This window comes from Aquarana catesbeiana, linkage group LG01 (genome assembly GCF_042186555.1).
Source record: "Aquarana catesbeiana isolate 2022-GZ linkage group LG01, ASM4218655v1, whole genome shotgun sequence".
Classification (NCBI taxonomy): Eukaryota; Metazoa; Chordata; class Amphibia; order Anura; family Ranidae; genus Aquarana; species Aquarana catesbeiana.
This window is the reverse complement of record NC_133324.1, coordinates 776195125-776207545: the sequence shown is the minus strand read 5'-3', so window position 1 is coordinate 776207545 and position 12421 is coordinate 776195125. Positions and strand designations below refer to the sequence as shown.

At 38.7% G+C, this 12421-nt stretch overlaps 1 long non-coding RNA gene across 2 annotated transcripts in view; it reads left to right on the top strand.

Annotated features, from left to right (window-relative positions):
• The window catches only part of LOC141113377 (uncharacterized), a 64491-nt gene that overhangs the window by 51472 nt on the left and 598 nt on the right, over positions 1-12421 (top strand). Inside the window, exon 3 of one of the 2 annotated variants that reach the window (XR_012236767.1) lies at positions 10150-12354. This is a non-coding gene — a long non-coding RNA (uncharacterized lncRNA). Of the gene's footprint in view, positions 1-10149; positions 12355-12421 lie in introns of those variants that run through there. The other variant, XR_012236768.1, reaches the window with a different exon arrangement.

The window sequence follows — 12421 nt, the reverse complement described above, 5'->3', positions numbered from 1 at the left end:
AGTGCAACTAAAAGGCTGCAGTAAAGTTTATTATACTTTAAAATTTCTCAAGGTATGTTGAAGCTGACATCCAGGCACACAGCTAAATAGACAGATGAATTACATACAGTATATGAGAGCTCTTTTATCTGCCAAAGAATTAGTATTTATGTCAGTTCAATCTTGATGAGATGAGGAAAGATGACCCGGCCACCGCACACCTCACCTGGTCCGAGTGATTGGCCAGTAAACGCAGCCTCAGCTTGATTCATCCAAGTCATGCCCCCAATGTGTTTTGCCATGCCCCCCGGGGCTTAATCATGACGTTCCTTGGAGATCATAACCTCCATAATTAAGCCCTGGGGGTGGGGCAAAATGTGTTGGGGTTGTGGCTTGGATGAATGCTATCCACTTGGACCGGGTGAGGTCATGTCACCCCATCTCTACATTGTACCCTGGGTCTAGATCAGTTATGGTGAACCTTGGAACACCAGATGTTTTGGAGCTACATTTCCCCAGAGTGCATTAGGGGAAATTTAGCTCTAAAACATCTGGGGTGCCAAGGTTTGCCATCATTTGTCTAGATGAACTTCTCCCCCACTAGCAAGTGACATCCAATCTATTGGACTTCTATAGCCTGAACAGGGTCCCTAAGCATATATCGAGGGTCACAGTTCAATCTTGATATTTACACAACCCTTCCACACATCACAGAGAGCCTGGAGACCTGACTTTTCTCTACTTCAGCTAAGTAATACAATTGGGTCTTGTCTGCCCCTCACCCTGTTACTGGACAGTGAAAGATAAAGAAGCAAAGCTTATAATCTCAGCTCTTTGTCACTCTGCTTTTTCCTTGCTAACACGCACACACTGCTTCACAACTGATTGACTACTTGTGCTACTTTTCTCTCTCCCAGTCTGAGCTCTGCTGTACAGTGGATTGGCAGATCTTTTCCTGTTCCCATGACAATTCTAAAATGTTGGCTTTTTGTATAGAAGACAAGGGTCATTGGGACAAACAGTGAGGATGAATGTGCCAAGTGGGGAGAAAACAATAAAACCTGACACCACTCCATTGAAAACTTAAAAAAAGTTTTGACTTTACATACACTGCAAGTATCAGACACAATGATATAAAAATACTGATATAAACAAATTAAAAATTACCCCCCCCCCCAAAAAAAAACAAAAAACAAACTGTGAAATGAAAGAACCCTGTGTTTTGTTATGGCTTCTTTTTCTAGTAATTCTCCTAGTGGAATAGGAAGTGAAACCCTGTTGTAAAGTTGGTAGACTAATAAATAAAAGGTCTGACATGGATCAAAAGCCTTTAAATACATTTAAACATCATGATTAAATTGCAACACATCAATGAAAGGTCAAATACGAAAGAAGGAAAACAAGCATATACTGTATACATTAGTAAATTTATTCCATTCCGTTGTTATTATTTTATATCACTTAGCGGCTCATATGTGACCCATTTTCATTTCCTCATCTCCAGGAATAGTTGAAAAGGGGACATGCTATCAGTTCTAAGACATACAGCATGTCTCGGACCACTTCAAACACAGTCTCAAATCCCATTTATAATAGCAGACTGTGATCTCATTCAATACAACAACTGTTGCAGAGAGAAGAAACACATATGTTTTATGTCCCATCCTTAGACTGAATGTAGTAGGGGGATAATAGAACTTTCCTTTTAAAACCTTCCCCCCTGTGTATATCACTCTTAGCTCTGTTTTTGCATGCTTTGTACATAGCACACTTCACACCCTGTAATAATTCTCTGACATTGCAACATCGTTTAGCACACAGATTTCAAAAGATTTTTTGAACTAGCATACTTTAGAAGGTGAAAATATTTACATATAAACTTCAAGCAATGCAAGTATTACTATACATTTTTAGAAACTGATTCCAATACATCCAAACCAATAGTGAGGAGTCTGAGGACTGGTCAATGAACTATCAATACAATTAAGCAGTTGTCTGTGTATGTTTTAGACTATCAGCAATGTACTTTCCATTGACAAATGCTGATGCTAAAAACGTTGGAAGGATTCTAGAATGCAGTGAACATGTAGACATGACAGGGTGGCTTGAAGCAGGAACATCTGTCCCGGGTCTCCATTCAAGAGTTGGTGTAATTCAACTTTTAGTGGAGGTACATTTAATGGGCTCTGATGCCCTTCCTCATCAACAAGTCCAATAATTATCTGTCCTTGTTATGTAGAATCTTCATTGTGTAGCCTACTCCACACTGCATGGCCTCTCTTTACAACTAAGGACTGTTGGGTCATCCTCTTTCCATAATAGTGGAGTTCAACTTCCTGTTCAAGTCCTGTGTCCATACAGCCCCACCTGGTACATCCTGCCTTCCCAATACCCCCTTTCTTGGTGTTGACTGTTGACCCGCACAGATCTTCCCCTCTCTTTAGTTTTCTTTTATAATAATGTCTGAAGAAATTAAATGTACATAGAGTGATAAAGGGGCAGCAAAAGATGGACAGTGGTCAGGAGAAGAGTTCAATCATATGCCCCACTTTTCTTGTACAACCCCCTTGGATCATGATTGACCCATATATTTTAGATTATACGAATAACATTCATATAGAAAATATTATTTTCTTAGTATCCTAAAAAACATATTTCTCATTTGAGGTGAAAACCACACAAATTAAATGGTGACATAAGCAGCAGTTTGCTACTCATCTAGTTCAGACCTGTGTTGCTGTTCCTCAAATTGGGGCCTGAACGTCGTGTAGGAAGTGGGGGCTTAGTATGGTCTCCCCTCTTCCTGGCTCATAACCTCAAGTGCTGAATTTTTCCATGTAACTTTGGTTTTATGTAACTCAGGGGTTATGTAGATAAGAATCTGTTTGGTTTCAACAAATTTTGCATGAACAGTTTCCCAGCACATGCCCATAAAAAGGACCCATCTAACCCTGTTTCTCTTTTCAGAACAGAACTCTTATGCCGCGTACACACAATCGGACTTTACGGCATACTTGGTTTGGCAGACCGGAGTCCGTCTGACAATTCGATCGTGTGTGGGCTCCAGCTGACTTTTTTCCCCCAAAAGTTCGACGGACCTAGAAATGAAACATGTTTCAAATCTTTTCGACGGATTCGACTCCGGTCAAAAAGTCCGCTCGTCTGTATGCTAGTCCGACGGACAAAAACCGACGCTAGGGCAGCTATTGGCTACTGGCTATGAACTTCCTTGTTTTAGTCCGGTCATACGTCATCAAGTACGAATCCGTCGGACTTTGGTTGATCGTGTGTAGGCAAGTCCGTTCATTTGTAAAGTCCGTCGTAAAGTCCGTCGAAAAGTCCGCCGAACCAAGTATGCCGTAAAGTCCGGTCGTGTGTACGCGGCATTAGATGCAAACCTTTTTCCATATATATTGAACCTGCATGGTAACCTAAAGAACATTACAGTATATTTAAGAACAAAAACGTAATATATTGCAGCTTACCATTCCTTAGATATTGTGGCTGAATTCGTTTCCCTTTTTAGTCTTTATTTACTATTTTATTTTAATCTGGTGATCCTGTCAGTAACACATTTCTCTCCTAGGGTGACAAGACTCACTCACTGTACTGTGTCTTTGGAGGAGCAGTATTTTCACCCAAGAACAGAAAATGTTTTAGGACTATAGAACCCCTCTCCTCCTCCTCTTCACCAAAACATAGGAGAGGTGTTCTGTAGTCCACAGAGGAAAACTGGTCAGGGTTGATAAAACTACTTTCAGTACAGAATAGACAGACCAAGAATGAAGTTATGCGCTCATTTGATTTATGAAAGAATCAACTGATATTTTTGTAACATTTTTAAAGAGGCAAAACATGGAAAAATGTGCATATACCGTAATTGTATTTTGCCCCTACATTTTTTTTTAAATATATATACACTTACACTTTAACTGAATTGAAAACTAGCATACCAGGGAGTTATCCCACATGCAACATAAGAACAAACACATAGAGATCCCAGCTGAAGACTATTTCTGTGCGTGAAGCCAATGCAACATAGATACAAGGATAAGAGGGAGGATAAGGGGGACAGTCACTGAGCACTCAAAGCACTTGTCTTTTCTTGTTGGTGTTGGAGTGCCTATTCCACTTGCAGTGCAGCTGCCAGGTCTACAGCTTAACTGACTTCAGATACTGGCAGTGGCAATTCAAAGCAATGGATGCTCTCTTTAGCTCCCCTTCTGCTCTGGTCACATGACCAAGCCAAGTGAAGACATCCTCTCAGTTTGAGCTGCCTGGTCTGGTAAGCAGGTTTCATGAAGGGGGTACTTAGGGGAGATCTGTACTGGGAAGGAGCTGTACTGAGGGAAATTTGTACTGGGGGGAGATCTGTACTGACAGCTGTACTGTGGGAAGAGCTATGTTGGATGTGAGAGAGTTACTGGGGTGGGGATCTGTTCTGGCATGGAGAGAGGTAATTCTTTGTTGTCTAATGACCTTTACATTATGCTTTCCTGACCCCTGCACTCTGTATGTTACATAACCCTAACCCCTCACTCTGTCTATTGCGTACCCCTGCACTCTGTGTATTACATACCTTGACCCTTCACTCTGTACAGAATGCTCTCCTGACACCTGAGCTCTTTGAATTATAAACTTCTGAAGCCTGCACTCTGCACATTGCACATTGCTCCCTCTTAACCCCTGTGTTCTGGGTATTATATATTCTTGACCCCTGCACTCATGTGTAGTGCACTCCTGACCCCTGTGCAATATGCACCCCTGAATTCTGCAGTTTGTGCAATATTGCTTGCCTAAGCTTTGTACTACACATACCAATATGTCAGACTGTCTCCAAATCTATCTACTTTTAGGCGATCCCTGAAACTTTTCTCTTCAGAGAAGCCTATCCTACCTTCACCTAACAACTGCACTTCTTCTATTTTCTTCATCAGCTCATCCCCGACAGCTATTACCATTTTTTATCACTTGACCCTCCCTCCTAGATTATAATGAGTAGGGCCCTCTGAATCCTCCTGTATTGGATTGTATTGTATTTGTACTGTCTGCCCTCATGTTGTAAAGCGCTGCGCAAACTGTCAGCGCTATATAAATTCTGTATAATAATAATAATACTATATACACTGTGAAGTGTATTTCAAACTCCAGACCAATGTACTCTGTGCACCAGGCTGTAAATAACATACTTTTGACATCTGCACTCTTTAAAGCTGTACTAAAGTCTTTATTTTTTTTTAAATGGTCCCCCGTGCAGGCTTGGGTCATAATGTACTAGTATGCACTGCATATTAGTACATTATGACAGACTGTGCTGACAAGGCTCTCCTTGGTCTCCAGCAGCTTCCATCTTCACCTGGTCTTCCTTCTAGGTTCCCGATCATCAGGTGCTTGAATGGCCATGCCACAGGTGACATCACTCTCTCACATGCACATGGGAGTCACATCACCACGGCTCGCAGAGCGGGCCATAAATGTGGTCTGAGCTGCGCATGTGCGGCTCAGATCACATTACCCGCTGACATCAGGGGGGCATTTGTAACAGAAAAGACCACTAGGGTCTCTTCTGTTATAGAAAGCCTGCCTGTCAGTGGAGTTTCACTTGTTAAGCCTCATACACACGATCGGATTTTCCGATGGGAATTGTGTGATGACAGGCTGTTGGCAGAAAATCTGACCGTTTGTACACTCCATCGGACAATTGTTGTCGGATTTTCCACTGAGAAATGTTGGATGGCAGGCTTTAAAATTTTCCGCGAACAAATGTCTGTTGTCCGATCTTCCTAGCGTGTGTACACAAGTCCGTCGGACAAAAGTTCAAAGTACAAACACGCATTTTTGGAAGCAAGGACGAGCCGGAAGCGGTCGGTCTTGTAAACTAGCGTTCGTAATGGAGAATTAACATTTGTGACGAGGCAAATTGAAATGAAGTCTTGAAATGCAGCGCACATTCTCTTCTTTTTTAATGGGATAATAATGAAGCTGCTTTGCTGGTGATACTGATGGAGTTATGACAAATTAATTTTCAAAGGCTCTTTATTCCTAGTGATATCAAGAATAATATAATTATGCTTGTTTTTTGGGGGTTTTTTTGTGCAAGTTACTACAACACCATTATCCCATAGTTTTTAAGATCAAAGATACAACTATGTTGGTGTTCCTTGTTAATTTTACATTGTATTTTTAAAATGTAACTGCCTACTCCCAAACTGTCATTTGAAGTAAAACACATAGCCAAGTATTATTCTACACAATTTTTTTATTGTGCATTAAAAAAAGAAAACAAATAAAATTAGACATGCTATCAGCCAATAGAACTTAACCAAAAAGTGCATTCTATGCATCCAAAAATCTAGAATATACCAAATCAAATCATTATTTAACAAAAAAATAAAATAAAAGCCTCATGCATGTGTCCTGCTTCTTAATATACGGGGTCAACAATGCCAAGAGTTGGTGAAAGCAGGGGTCATCAGGAGATAATTCCGAAAATCATCTGGATTATTCTCCTGGAGCTCCCGCAGCAAAGGCATATGACATAATTGGTCACGATTAATAAAGCAACCAATTCTTGGTCCAAGAAATCCTCCTCCTCCTGTTCCTGGACTGGACTTGGGTCAAAGCAATAACTCCAAGGTCAATAATACACGTTATCTCCTCTGAGTCCATAACATGGCTGGTTGACAAACGGCCGTTCAGAAACAAACTGAAAAGTGTGAACAGAAAAGTGCGAAATGAAAAGCGCAAATCAACACTCACCAAACTTCTACCAACACAAAATTAGCAGAAGGAGGGTGGCGCTAAAGAGCTGAAAAACCACATAGTGCGTCACTACGTTCGTGTTTGTTGGCTGACAATTCCTTGCCCTTTTGTATGCAAGACAAGTTCCTGGCCAACACCCTTCAGACAAAAGCCCAAGGTTTTGTCTGCAGAAAATCCGATCGCGTGGACTAGGCTTTAGAGCTTACTACCACTTTAAGCTATTTTGTACACTTGCTGGTTGCTAAGTGGTCACTGAATATATTAAGGAAGTTCTTCTTGAAAATAGGATGCTTGCAAAAAAGCATATTTAATGGAAAAGTCTTTTTTTTTTGTTTTAGAAATGATTGTAATAGATCTGTCAGACTTTCGCTAAAGTACACTATATTGTCAAAAGTATTACGACGCCTGCCTTTACACGCACATGAACTTTAATGGCATCCCAGTCTTAATCCATAGGGTTCAATATTGAGTTGGCCCACCCTTTGCAGCTATAACAGCTTCAACTCTTCTGGGAAGGCTGTCCACAAGGTTTAGGAGTGTGTCTATGGGAATGTTTGACCATTCTTCCAGAAGCGCATTTGTAAGGCCAGGTACTGATGTTAGATAAGAAGGCCTGGCTCTCAGTCTCCACTCTAATTCATCCCAAAGGTGTTCTGTCAGGTTGAGGTCAGGACTCTGTGCAGGCCAGTCAAGTTCCTCCACCCCAAACTCACTCATTCATGTTTTTATGGACCTTGCTTTGTGCACTGGTCCAAATCATTTGGTGGAGGGGGGATTATGATCTGGGGTTGTTTTTCAGGAGTTGGAATTGGGCTTGGCCCCTTAGTTCCAGTGAAGGGAACTCTTAAGGTGTCAGCATACCAAGACATTTTGGACAATTTCATGCTCATACTTTGTGGGAATAGTTTGGGGATGGCCCCTTCCTGTTCCAACATGACTGTGCACCAGTGCACAAAGCAAGGTCCATAAAGACATGGATGAGTGAGTTTGAGGTGGAGGAACTTAACTGGCCTGCACAGAGTCCTGACCTCAACCTGATAGAACACCCTTGGGATGAATTAGAGCTGAGAATGCGAGCCAGGCCTTCTCGTCCAACATCAGTGCCTGACCACACAAATGCACTTCTGGAAGAATGGTCAAACATTCTCATAGACACACTCCTAAAACTTGTGGACAGCCTTCCCAGAAGAGTTGAAGCTGTTATAGCTGCAAATTGTGGGCCAACTCAATATTGAACCCTACGGACTAAGACTGGGATACTATTAAAGTTCATGTGCGTGAAGGCAGGCGTCACAATACTTTTGACAATATAGTGTATATTTTAGGAACAATGGTTATGGCATATCTTACCAAATAAAAAGTGAGTAGGCTCAAGTTTTAAGCCCCTCCCACTGTTAGTGCAATTTTGGCACACCCGCAGTTTACCCCAATTACTCTCTTCTCGGTGCCCAAGGCAAAAAACTCCAAGGAAAAAAAAACATCTACGACCTTGATTGCAACAGATACAACTATTGTGTTTTCTGTATCTGGTCACCTTAGCTTGTATTTGCTGTACATCTAGATTTTACCCTTTCAAATTGTAAATTCTGCTTTTAGTAGTATTGATCATAGTAAAGCATGGAGAATGATACAGCTCTGTTAATGTTTCAGGATTCTCCTGCTCTTCATAAAAATACCCCCACATCATGCATATATATGCAGTATATTTGCATAGTATATGTGTGAGTATGGGGTGATTATAAACACAAACATACAAAAACAAAGTTAAATCAGACTCCAGACACAGGGGAACCTAAGCTGCCCAAATGTGGCTAAGTGAAGCATGGGAGTTTGATAAAGAACAGTGCTACCCTGTCATGAGGGTACACATATACTTGTAAATAAACTAAAATGAGGAACACATTCTCTTCCATGAGAAGAATTAAATCGGGCAGCTGAAAGGAGAAGAAAAATATGCGGTTGAGAATATGAATAACTGTATATCGCTGTAACAACAATTTTTTTCTAAGTGAATAAACCCTGCTCATTTTTCATTATTATATTGTCATGGATTTACATTAAATAATAAGATTTATTGCATTAACTACAAAAGTTTGAAAACATTAGGAAACAACAGTTTATATGTATTCAGAATATGTTTAGAGAAGGATATATTATGGGATAAACTAAGGGGAGAGAGTTTTTTTTTATAACATGATCTCTATAAAGTTATTTAGAAATGAAATATAAATATTCTCAGTCTGATGATAAAATATAAACATTTAGTAATTTGTTGAAATAATTAAGCAACATAGTAGGAAAAAAAATCATTACGTAAGGGATTTATATGAAGTAATACAAAATAATGGAGTTTCAAATTTCTGGCTGTAGTACTTTTAAGCATACTTAGGATAAACACACAAAAAAAGAAAAAAAAAAGCATATTTCAGACTTAAGTAGTTTCCAAAATGATTAAAATATCTTTAATAGTCAAAAGGAGTGTACTAAATGCAGTAATACAAAATAATGGAGTTTGAAATTTCTGGCTGTAGTACTTTTAAGCATATTTAGGATAACACACAAAAAAAAGAAAAAAAAAGCATATTTCAGACTCAAGTGGTTTCCAAAATGATTAAAATACCTTTAATAGTCAAAAGGGGTATACAGCTTTGCATGTACTAAATGCAGCTCTGTGTAAGATGGCATTAAAGCAACAACCGATAGCCTAAAAATACTAAACTCAAAAACAGTAGATACAATTATATAACAATTGCATTTCTACTATTTGTCCCCCTCTATTTTCTTTATTCATTAAATAGCCTACCTAAAATAACTGTTATGTAAATTATGTTTTTCATAGATATTATATATGTTATTATGTTATGTAAATGTTAAATACTGTTATGGCATATACAGACAGCGATGTTTAATCTACAGCAGGTATAAATTGTACGGCAAGTTCTACAGATGCTCAAATGGAAACTGGCCCTACAAAATTAAAGTGTACCTACAACAGTTTTTTACTTAGTTTTGGATAGAGTGCAGAAGGATCATAACCCAGGTCAGATTTTTACTGCTATTCAAGGCTTCACAATAGAGATTTCACCTCAATTCCTATTCTGCTGATAACGTTTTATCAGGCAGGAAGGGAAGAGAGCTCTACAACAAAGACAGAAATACAAATATTTTTTTTTTAGTATTATAGAAGATAGAACCCCTGTCAGATTTTTGTGTGTGTGTCCCTGTTGCAGTTGCCTTGAACTACACTTTAACTTTCTTACACCCTTTTGGACAGCAAAATACCTTTGTTTAAAAAATATTTTGTCTGCTTCTTGATTCTACTTTATATTGTACCTTTAATTAAATTAAGATTTGTAATGTTGTGTTAATTTATTAATATTTACAGTATCTTGTATGTTTTTTTTTCAGAAAACATACCCTACTAATGATTTGGGATGAGGAAATTCTACATTCACATGACCAATTATTTATTGACAAAATTTCCACAGTGTCTGCCTTTGTTTCTGGTCGCATTTTGAATCTGGATCCTATCATTCATTTAGTTAAATGGTAGCATGAAATCATTGTAATTATGCCCATACCTGTTTAGTAAAAGTTAATATGTCCTTGCAATTTTGAATTCAATGAGTATTAAATGTTTAGGAAAACACTTACAAGCATCAAAAATTGGATTTTGGTATGTCTATATTTAAATACTGACTGTGTTATGTTAGTGACATATATAACTCCCCAACACATCAGTTCCAGGTGTTGTTTATCATGTGTTTGTGCTGGGAAGTGAGATTATAACTAACCTAACAAGAGCTTGCATCTTTAAAAGGTTGGATTAACTAATAAATGTTATGACTCAGTCTCCAAACCTTCTGCTTTTATCAAGTTTACATGGCCCATGGAGAAAGCAAACTTTAATAAGACATTATTGCAAAGTTTAGACACTTGCCATCAGTGCTTTTTTGACTTTGTTGATATGACAGCCTCCAAACATTTCCTTAAACCAGCTAATAGTACTTTACTGTCCCTATTGGAGTATTTGCTTGCAGAAGACTTCTAGTTCTAAAATAATCTTAGATAATGTTGCATATACTGCATACTTGACATATAGCAACCTTTTTTTGGTAACTCCTGTGGGTTAATTTACTATAGAGAAATAGGTGGTTCTATTTGCAAGGGAAGTTGCATTTTGCAAGGGATTTTTTTTCCCAGAGCTTAGTGTATGTAACATAACTTTGCAAAAGAATGCCTTATCATGAGCATGGAAAAATACATGGCTGGATAATGGAAGTCATTAGTGCTTCACCCCATTCCCTAAGCTCTTGGGAAATACCCTACTTTTACAAAGTAAACATGCTATTTGCCTTAAGTAAATCAACCTCATGGCAACTAGGCAGATAAAAACACTTTAAAATCACTAACTAAGGCTGGCCATACATCGATTGTTTTTTTGTTTTTTTTCAGTCAGTGGGCTTAACAAAAAAACAAACAAAAAAACAATAGATTACTCCATCTACAATTTCAAGGTGGATCGAGGAATCCAACCTGCTAAAACATATTCTGACAGCAGGGGCTCTCCGCTGTCAGATTACACTGATCAGCAGCCGCTGATCAAGAATTTTTTTTTCCAACAAGCCCACTTGGCAGAAGTTGATCATTGGATTGACATCAGTCAAGCGGGAGAGGCCACACATAGATTGAAATTTTGCCAGTTCCTGCAGAACCGGCTAAATTTTGATCCATCTATGGCAAGCTTAACACCACTTACATAAAAAATAATTAAATGTGTGTTTAAGTTGAGCTAGCTTAAGTACCTGAAACTGTCTTAACATTAACTTCCTCTAATCCTCTGCACAGCGGAGCTAAGTTCTGCCTGAAGACTGCTGCCAATCTAGCACTGGATGCTTCCTAAAAAGCAAAGAATGCAGAAACAATAGATGATTACATAATGCGGTAATTCTCCTTTATTGTCTAATCAGCGTGTTGGAAAATGGGTAAACAAACTTACATTACAGATCTCCCCCAGTACAAATCTCCCCATGGCACACCCAAGTGAGGTCATCACTTGGGTGTGCCAAATGGGAGGGCAGCTTGGGTCATAAATCTGAAAAGTTATAAATTAATATTACACGTGAAATATAAAATGCCCTAAATGCTTATATGAATCTATCTGATTTTAACCAGTGTTTCTTACTAGGGTGCTAGTTTAAAAGATACAGAGCAGATAGCTGCTTCTTGGTCCATAAGGTCAAAGGATTAAAGCTTTACATTACATTCTGTACAAAATAAAGCAGCATTTCTCTTTCCTTTGTTGTGTTTTTCCTATTGTCTACTGTTTATTCTGTAGAGAGCTTACATTTCTTGCATAAAATGTATTTATAGTTCTAGGTTAAAGTGATTAATTTTTTAATAAAAACACTTTCATTAGCATTTTTAGTTAACACAAAAAAGGGCAAAAATAACATTTGAAAAAAAAAAATAATAATCTATCCTCATCCATGCTGGTTGTCCCAGTGCCCACTCTATTATCCCTGCTCCTAAGAAGAAAACAGACAAGGACTTACAAATTAGACCAACCACAGGGATCATATGTCAGAATTCTTGACAGCTATGGTAAATCCGGTAAGTGATCTTATAACATAGCAAAAAACTGCTGACGGACGCCTTTAATCCTGAAACCGTAGTAATC